This window comes from Rhinopithecus roxellana, chromosome 11 (genome assembly GCF_007565055.1).
Source record: "Rhinopithecus roxellana isolate Shanxi Qingling chromosome 11, ASM756505v1, whole genome shotgun sequence".
NCBI lineage: Eukaryota > Metazoa > Chordata > Mammalia > Primates > Cercopithecidae > Rhinopithecus > Rhinopithecus roxellana.
Window position 1 is genome coordinate 107669546 of NC_044559.1, and position 10291 is coordinate 107679836.

Sequence of the window (10291 nt, forward strand, 5' to 3'; positions counted from 1 at the left end):
CATAAATAAAAGCATTCAGACTGGAAAGAAAGAATTAAAATTATCTCTGTTCACAGACTATTTGATCTTATATGTACCAAATCCTAAAGAATCACACACACACATACACACATACACACACACACACACACACACACGTTAGAACTAATTAATGAATTCAGCGAAGCTGCAGGATACAAAATCAACATGCAAAAATCTGTTGTTTTTCTGTACACTAACAATGAACAACTAGAAGAAATTAGGAAAACAATTTCATCTACAATAGAATCAAAAAGAATAAAATACTTAGGAATAAACTTAACCAAGGAGATGAAAGACTTGTGTATTGAAAACTACAATTGCTGAAAGAAATTAAAGAACACACAAATAAATGGAAAGATACCTGTGTTCATGGATTGGAAGATTTTATATTGGTTAAATGTCAATATTTCCCAAAGTGATCTATAAATTCAATGCAATTGCTATCAAAATCCCAATGATTTTTTTTTGCAGAAATAGAAATAAATACATCCTAAAACTCATGAGGAATCTCAAAGGATCTCCAGTAATCTTGTAAAGAAGAACAAAGTTGGAGGTTTTATACTTCCTGATTTCAAAACTTACTACAATGCTACAGTAATCAAATAATTGCGTACATATAGACAAATAGAGTGAAATAGAGAGCCCAGAAATATAGTCAAATGATTTCCAACAATAGGGAAAAAACAGTCTTGTTAACAAGTGGTGGTGGGAAAACTGGATATCCACATGCAAAAGAATATTACTGTTAGATCACATACAAAAATTAACTCAAAATAGATCAAAGACTCAACCATAAGAGCTAAAATAATAAAACACTTAGAAGAAAACATAAGGGAGAAGCTTCATGAAAATGGATTTGGCAATGATTTCTTAGCTATGACTCCAAAAGCACAAGCAGAACAGAAGAAATACATAAATTGGACTTGATAAGAACCACAATTTTTGGATATCAAGGGATGTACAAAACATCAACAACAGAGTGAAAAGACAATCTTCACAATGAGAAAAAACATTTGCAAATCATATATTTGATAACAGGTTAACATACAGAATATATAAATAACTCCCACCACTCAAAAAAAAAAAACCTACCCAATTAAAAAATGAGCAAAGGATTTGATTAGAAGTTTCTCCAAATAATATACACAAGTGGTCAATGAGCATATGAAATGATGTACAACATCCTAATAATTAGGAAAACGCAAATCAAAAAGTCACAATGAGATACCACTTCATGCTCATTATAAGTTATTATTTAGAAAAAAGAAACCCAGAAAGAGATTTCAGTGTTGTTAATGTTGTAGAGAAATTGGAACTCTTGTGCATTGCTAGCAGGAATATATTGCAGCTGCTGTGGAAAATAGTATGGCAATTCTTCACAAAAATAAATATAGACTTACCATAGGTTAAAAATTTCATCTCTTGAATATAAGCCAAAGAATTCAATCAAAGGCTTAAAGAGATATTTGTACACCCACGTTAATGGCAGTATTATTCACAATAGCCAAAGACAGAAACAACCTACATGTCCACTGACAGATGGATAACAAAATGCTGTATACACCTACAAATGAAATATTATTTGGCTGGACGCGGTGGCTCATGCCTGTAATCCCAGCCCTTTGGGAGGCCGAGGCAGCCGGATCACTTGAGGTCAGGAGTTCAAGACCAATGTGGCCAACATGGTGAAACCCCATCTCTAATAAAAATATAAAAATCAGCCAGGTGTGATGGCACATGCCTGTAGTCCCAGGTACTCGGGAGGCGAGGCAGAGGCATCACTTGAACCCAGAAGGCAGAGGTGGCAGTGAGCTGAGATGGTGCCACTGCATTACAGCCTGTACGAGAGAGAGAGACTCTGTCTAAAAAAAAAAAAAAAAGAAAGAAAGAAAAGAAAGAAAAAAGAAAAGAGATATTATTCAGCCTTAAAAAGGAAGGAAACTTGACACATAATACAACATGGATGAGATGGATGAGCCTAGAAGACCTTATGTTGAGCAACGTAAGCCAGTCGCAAAGGGAAATATACGATTCCACTCATATGAGGTGTCTAGAATAGTCAAATTCAAAGACACAAAGTAGAATTGTGGTTGCTAGCAGCTGAGGGAAGAAAGAACAGGAACTATTGTTGAATGCAGAGTTTCAGTTTGGGAAAATAAAAAATTTCTGGAGATGGATGGTGTTAATGGTTGGGCAACAATGTGACTGTACTTAATGCCACGGAACTGCACATTTAAAAATAGTTTGAAAGGCAAATTTTATGCAATGTATGTTTTACCACAGCAATATAATTACCCAGAATGTAATACAGGGGGTCAAAATCACAGAAAAATGTGAAAACTAAGTTAGAAGATATGGAGAGGAGAACGGGATGATCAGGCTGCTCTCAGATCCATGCATAATCATCCATCTCCTGAATCTTGGGGACTGACATCTCAAAACCATATTTCCTACACTCCTTGTCCAACTGGCTTCCTGCCCTGAGAAATTCTGCCAGTGAGTCCCAAGTAGGGAGAAGGGAGAAATCAAAATATTTTTCCTCTGCCTTCTTTGCTTTCTATGGTGATGTCTCCATCAGTTGCTGTGGCTCTCTATGGTCGCTGTTCCTGTAGGACAGAAACCGCCAGGGTTCTAGATAGCCTCAGATTCTGGGTTCTGCTAAGACTACCTCCTGCAGCCTGAGAAGTGACAACAGTTTTTTGCCACTCTGAACTTTTAAATTGCCTCACTATCCCCTATTTGGCTTTCAGATGTGACAAACATTTGTCACTAATTCTCCATATTAAATTCCTTCTGTTGCACTATATGGCATTAACTCTGTTTTCTTGACTGATTCAGCCTAATACAAATCTAATCAGAATTTGAGAAGAAAATAAGAGAATGGAGAAAAGGCAACCAATAATGACTGCGAGGGTTCCAAAATAGATGAAAGGTATGAACACTCCAATTCAGGAAAATTCGAATAAGATAAATAAAAAGAAATTCACACTTATATACACCACAATGAAACTATACAGCAACAAAGACAATAAGAAGCTCTTAAAGTCAACCAGATAGAAAAGATTATTACATACAGAGGAAAATAATTGGAATGATTGCTGATTTTTCAAAAGAAGACAGTAGCATAATATATTCAAAACACTGAAAGAAAATAATTGCTAATCTGAAATTAACAAAAGTACCCATAAAATTATCTTTCAAGATGAAAGGCAAAATACAGGTATTTTTCAGAAAAAAAAAAGTTTAACACCACTGACCCCTGAGAAAGAGCACTTCTAAAGGATATGCTTCAAAAATGACAATGATCCTGCAAGAAAGGTCTAAATTACCGAAAACAGCAAAGAAACTTTATGTTGTATCTAAACTAACACTAATTGTAGGATACAATAAAGGGCTATGTTGGACAAAGCAGAACAGTAATAATCAAAAGTGGAAATGTGATAGGATTTAAAATGTTCTAAGTTCCTCTATAGTTCAGGAAGCAGTTAGAAATAACTTTAGACTTTAAAAGAAAAATATATATGTCAAATACTTGTAACAGTAGAATCTCAAATTATCAGGTATAGTCTCCAAAATATTAAAGGGAAAAAAACCTGACTTTACAAAAGTCATTCAATTAAAAATTTCAGGAAAGGAGAATAAAGGAAACATAAAATAAAGAAAAAGCAGTAGAAATAGAAAGCACAAAATAACATGTGGAAATCACTATAATACACCAGTAACCACAATAACTGTAACTGGACTATACTCACCAGTGAAAAGAAAGAAATTGGTAGCTATGGGCTGTTTGAAAGACATCCACCTAAAATCTAAATAGAGAGAAAAGAATGGAAGTACGATATGGTACCATGTAATCTTCAATAAAAGAAAGTGATGTGGCTAGCTCAATATCAGACAAAATATATTTTAAAGCAAAAATATTTATTAGAGGCAGGATGGCCACTACATAGTCATCAAAGACTTAATTCAGCAAGAAAATACAAAAACTCAAAACAGAACCCCAAAATATGTCAAATAAAAGCTGAAAGAAATAAAGAAATAAATTCACAATTTTAATGGGAGATTTTAACACATGTTCTCTGTAATTTTTTGATTAACTGAACAAAAAAAGTGTTTGTAAGGATAAATAAAATTTAAACAACATAATTAACAAGGAGAATTTAATGGATATGCCAGAATACATATGAAATCCTACATACAAAAAAGAATAGATACACACTCTAAGCACATATGATTGCAATGCAATTAAGAAATTAACTACTACAAACTACGTTGTTAAAAAAATAACTATACAATTGCATACCTTAAAAAGGCACTAAACAGTTTATAATTCAAAGAGGAAACATAATGAACATTTTAAAATAGACTTAGAACTGAGTAATAATGAAAATTCTACTCATCAAAATGTATGACCAGCAACTAAAATAGTGCACAGAGGAAAATATATAGCCTCAAATTTCACATTAGAAAGGAAGAAAAGCTAAAATTACATAAAACCAATGAAATCAGAAAAAGGGGAGCGAAGAAGGGTATAAATTAAAGAAAAACATTACAGGAAAAGAAAAAGATAGACTAGGGGATTCATAAATGTAATAGTTCTTCAAAGATGATTTTTTAAAATAGGGAGATCCTTGTCAAGATTGATCAAGACAAAACAAGCAAGAAAGAAGGTACAGATGTGTAACATTAAGTACGAAAAGACTAACAAATTAGCGCAGAGACTAAAAAGATAATTTTATATTAATAAATCTAAAAACAGATTGGATGGACAATTTCCTAGAAATATTACAGAAGGAAAAAAATAGAAAAATAAAAGCTATTTTTCTTGAAATGATTGCATTCATGGGCCTTCATATTTGAACTCCAAACACTTAATTCTTTACTCATATAACCTCTAAGGAGAGTACATAAGTTAAACAAAAACCATTCTCTCCAAGCTCTGTATCTCATAATACTTCATATGTAATGACCAAATCCATTGGTGGAAGAGGCTAGAAACCCACCTTAGTAATAACTGCTTCGTAAGTGAACATAGGCACATTTTCTTTTCTAATATAATGCAAATATCAATAAATTTAATCATTAACTTTCCAAAATACATAGCGGCACCATTTTTAAAGGAAAATACAAGTTGCCTCATTGATATGGAACATAAGAAGGCAGCAGATGGCTTTACTCAAAACCAAGCAATATTTGAATATCACGAGTTTCACTTGTATAAACATTCATCATGTATATTCTGTAGAATATTATTCACAGACCCTTCCCTTTATGGACCCACTTCTATCAAGCTGCTTACACTGCATCACACAAGGATTACATCAGATTAAAAAAGAAGTTGCTGCCTATGATGGAAGAAACACACTGGAGTTTCAGCTGGTCAGCTATAGAATTTTGTCTCTTTCCACAGAGTAGCCAGGATGATGTCAACATAGAAATCAGATCATCTGATTTTCCTGCTAAAAATCCCTCAAAATCCACATTCTTTACCAAGTTCTCCAGACGCTGAATGATCTGGCCATTTCTGACTTTCCTGTGTTCTCACCACTGTCAGTGACTTCTGCCTCAATTGCCTTCTGATGGGACTTAGAACATTGTTAAACCCTTTTCTGTCCCAGGACCTGCTGTTGTCTTTGCCTCGATGCTTTCCCTCAGCCTCTATCAGACTGGTTTGAACTTCTCTCACACATAGTCACACATCAGCAGGACCATACACAGTTACTACACCCGTAAATGCAATATCCCTGATTTTAATTTATTCTATAGATTATTCTCCTGGGATGATCATGAAAATAATAAAACAAAGCCCTCCTGGTTCAAAGAAACCTACAAAAAATTAAATTTGCCATGTAAAACACCAGTCTGAATCACCAAACAAGTTTCAGGTGTCTCCTTTCTTACAGAACACTAAAACACAGGAATTGGTCTAGCTTAACTGGTCACAGAAATCTGGTCTAGCTTAATTATAGACCAGATGAACCGGACACACATTCTTTCCAGCTTTCCAACAACAGTAAAGTATAGTTTAAAACAGACCTTGTCCAGTTATATGTATGCTCTGTTTTGAATGAGCCATAACCAATGTTTTGTTCCCTTCAATTTGCTTTAAAATGTTTTGCAGAGAGGAAAATACAAAATCTACTTATATACTTTTGTACATGTATTCAGTTCTCCACCATTCATTTTCTCCCTTTATAATTATGGGGATTAAAGTACTTGCTTAAAATAAATGCTGGAACCAAAAGAAAGGCTATAATTTCCTTTAAAAAAAATCTCCATCTTTAAAAGGTGAGCCCCCCAAAAACTTTAAGTCACCAGATCATTATTTTAAGTTTTAGTATAAATGTATAAGTCAATGTCCACAGCTGTAAAATGGGATAATAATGCATATCTGAACAAATTCTCTCAGAGTTGATATAAGTATCACCTGAGTTTTATGAGTAACTGCTTTGTAAGTTGCAATATAGGATTATTCTCCTTTTCAAAGGATGACAGTTAAGTTATCGTGTGAGCCACACAATGAACTGTTCAAGTTAGTAACGGATATTTCCAGAGTCAGAAGTCACAAACTCAAATGTCTGCAGGGGTGAGGGAGGTGAAACACATGAGTGAAGCAGGTCTTGATGAAATAAAGGCAGAGGATGACAGCAACGGCAAAGTGGGGAATGTATACTCTATCCAAAGTGGGCAACTCTTCCTGGCTTCTGCCATGAGCAGGTGCAAGAGCTGTCTTGCCTGGTGCTCCGTTTTTTCATCAGAAGCCAGGACTCCAGGAACTTACACAAAATTAACTAATTTGAAAATATTGGTAAGTAAATCAATTATTTTAAAGTACTGAGCTGACCCAAAGAAACACTTTTGAAGGCCAAATTCAGGCTTGAAACTATCAGCATACTACTTTTATATGAGGTTCTGCATTTTTTATCAAGAAATGATCTATAAATATAAACATATCCACATTGTCTAATCACCCTCAGATATCAGGAAAAATGGATATTCACAGTGACTAGTTTTCTTTTTTCTAACTGCGTACCATATTCCAGGTACCTACTGTGCTTAAAGTTTTACATGCAGTATGTCATTTGATTCTCAGGAGAAGCCCTTTAGAAAAGCATTACTGTAACCCATATTTTCAGAAAAGAAAACTGAAGATTAGAAAGTTTTTAAGGTCATAATGTTTAAGTTCATGGTAGAAATTAAGTGTCCAATGACAGATGATTTTAGTTCAAAAGAGTAATGCTTCCCAACTTGAGGTTCCTAACTCCCTATGTGTCGCCAAAGTAGTAAGCGATTGTCTGTGAATCAATCTGAAAGCTTATCAGAAATCTTCTATTTACCCTCTAATGAATAACTGAGTTTGTTTCCTATTACTAAGGGAAGGGAGTTTGTTTGTTAGGTACAATCATTCAAATTATCAATTCCCAGACAAAACTAATGAAAGGATCCTTGTCCGTAAAAAGAAAAAGAACGCAGTTGGAAATAACACTGCAGAAATTATTTACATAATAAACATTTTACAAACTTTATATGATTTACATAAAATAATTATACATTCTAAAGGGTATTTCAGCCTCCAAATATTTATCAAAACCACTTGTAGCAAATAATGGACCTTCAAACATTTTGGATTTGATAGAGAAAGCTATTTTTCAAAGAATATACGCAAAAAAAATTAGCGTGTAAAGATGCAGTCGAAAGAAGACAAGATGATGCTATCAAATTATGTGACTTGACCAAATTTTAATATATGTATATATACACACATATACTAAGTTGATATTAAAGATTACCAAATTCAATCTTTTAGTTTGCATTTTTGTCCCCAGATAATAATTTTAAAGGACGAAGAAAAATGAATGTAATTTTTCACATGCTAGACATCCCATCAATATATTCATAAAGCCCATGTTATCTTTGAAAGCTTATGCATCTGTAAATTTTCCCATTTTAAAATAATTATCTTTTATAATGTAATAAAAATCAATATGGCAGGAATAACATGCACCCCCATTTATCTGTCAAAACTTGGCACTTAGGTTCTGGCAAATCCAGAACACTTCTCAATTTTATCACCTACCGTTAGCAAAGCTTGAAAATAACGCATAATGATGCTCAGACGCCAAGACTTTGAATACTGTGTCCAGGCTGCACAGGGGCCCTGGGCCTGTAACCCAAAACAAAAAGATCATGGCTTTATGGGAGTAAACATTCAGGATCTGCGGGAAATAACCAGAAGTTGAACTTAGAAACTTCTAGGTAGAAGGGCAAGACAAATAGTTTATTCCTCAGTAACTAAGTTTTCGCACTTCTACACAATGAACAAGGAATTCAGAGCCCCTCATTTCATGTGCTGGCATTAAACAACTCTCCGGCTACCAGATCTGTGTGAATTATAAAAATGCTTAAGAGGCCTTAAGTGCACCTGTACAACTAGTTAATTTACCAAGAAAACTAGAAACCAGAAAATCCATGAAGATTCTTTGAGTTTTCAAAAACGCTTAGTGTATAGGGTTCAGTGGCATTACAACAGTTATTTCAAGGCTTATGGCCAATTTCCATTCTAATAATAATAATGAAAAATTTTTTCTGGGATAGCAGCAAGGTGCGAATTAGCAACTACTTGGAGAACGGAACAGAGCTGTTCGTGAGCAGAGTTGAAAGGACATCCTTCTTCTGTTAGGTTTCTCTGTTTCTCAATAATGATCATACTTTTCTTGTCTGCTCTTTCTCCTTAAAAGGAAAACTCCTTTACAGACGCATCTGGGGTTGCAGGAACCCCAGCTCCACCCACCTGCTTGTTTCCAGAAATCACCCAGAACGCAGTTCCCTCAGGGACGGGCCACCCAGCGCCACCTGTGGGAGGCGCCGCCAAGCCCGCGAGCGCCACAGGTCTCCGAGGCGCCAGACCCGGCGCCTCCTCCCTCCAGTTCCCCTAAAGTCCCCCTCAGTTCTCGCCCCTCGTTACTCTTCGAGGTTCTCCCTTTACGTTTCCTTCCCAAGTTCACACCTCAAGATCTTCCTTCACCCCTCACGCCACCCTTCCCGTTCCCTCCTCCTGTTTCCCCATCACATTCACCCCCCCTGTTCCCTCCTCAAGTTCATTCCTCACGTTCCCTCCTCGAGATCCCCCCTCACCATCTCCTCGCGTTCCCTGCTCAGGTTCACCCACAAGATCTTCCCTCAAGTCCACCCCTCACGTTCACCCTTCCCGTTCCCTCCTCCTGGCTCCCCCTCGAGTTCACCCCCCGCCCCCGTTTCCCCCTCAAATTCATCCGTCTCCTTCTCCCCTCGAGCTCTCCCATGCAGTTCAAGCCTCACGTTCCCCTTCTCTGTTTCCCGCTCCACTTTTCCCCTCGAGTCCCTTCTCTCACCCTAGGCCCTGACACACACACAGGTCCTCCGGGTCTGACCTGGGTGAGCGGGCGGTGGCGGCGGCCTCGCGCTCAGGGAGCCCCGGGCCGGCCCCTGAAGCCCCAGGGTCCAAGGAAGCGGGGCCGCCTCCAGCGCCGCGCGGACCCCGCAGCCCGCCGCCGCCGCCGCCCCACGCCAGTCCCCGGCGCTGCCCCGACCCGTACCTGGGCAGGAAGCCGCGCGCCTCCTTACTCCTTTCTCCGGGCGCTGGCTACGGGCGCTCCCTCGAGGGGCGGGCAGGGGCAGCCGAGCCGGGGAGGAACTGGGCCGCCTGCAGGGGGCGGGCCGAAGGTCGGCGGGAGGATCTGACCTGGGCCTGCCGGACCGAGGGCGCCCCTTATCCCGGCTCGCGGGGAATATTCTTCCTCTCGCCGCGCTCTCCACCGCCCGCAGGTGGAGGCCGCGCCGTCCGCGCCATCCAGATCCTCGGAGGGCACTTGGCTGGCTGCCGAGGGGCTTCCCGGGACTCCCGCCGCGCCTCCTTGGCCCAGAGCCTGGCGAGAAGGGAGTGGGGCCCCCGGATCCAGGAGCCCTCAGGGACTGGCCCAGTGCCTGGAGCAAATTCTGCTCCTGGCCCCGCGTGGTATCATCCTCCCAGGAACTTCCCCACACTTCGAGGGGCCCGGACCCGGGGAATGTAATGGGTTTCAGGTCCAAGAGGAATAATGGCTAATGAGATCGCTCCCAGGGTCCAGTTCCCTTTTGCAGACTGATAAGGAGGTTAGGGCTGGGGCTGAAGTCAAAGGCAGGAACTTCAGCCCTCAGGAGGCAGCCCGTTAATCACCAACCCTCTACCTGGTCCTTTGCAATCCTTTCCAGACCATCTGTGGTCTCCTATCACACAGGGCTCACTTGGGGG

The 10291-nt window shown here is 38.8% G+C and overlaps 1 protein-coding gene across 1 annotated transcript in view; it reads right to left on the bottom strand.

Annotated features, from left to right (window-relative positions):
- Positions 1–9696, bottom strand: part of MYO3A (myosin IIIA) — a 292667-nt gene extending 282971 nt beyond the window's left edge. Inside the window, exons 1-2 of the mRNA XM_030940862.1 lie at positions 9597–9696; positions 8099–8185 (exon numbers count right to left, since the gene is read on the bottom strand). The gene's annotated coding sequence lies outside the window, so the exon portion shown is untranslated. The remainder of the gene's footprint in view (positions 1–8098; positions 8186–9596) is intronic.
- Between the last annotated feature and the right edge of the window lie 595 nt (positions 9697–10291).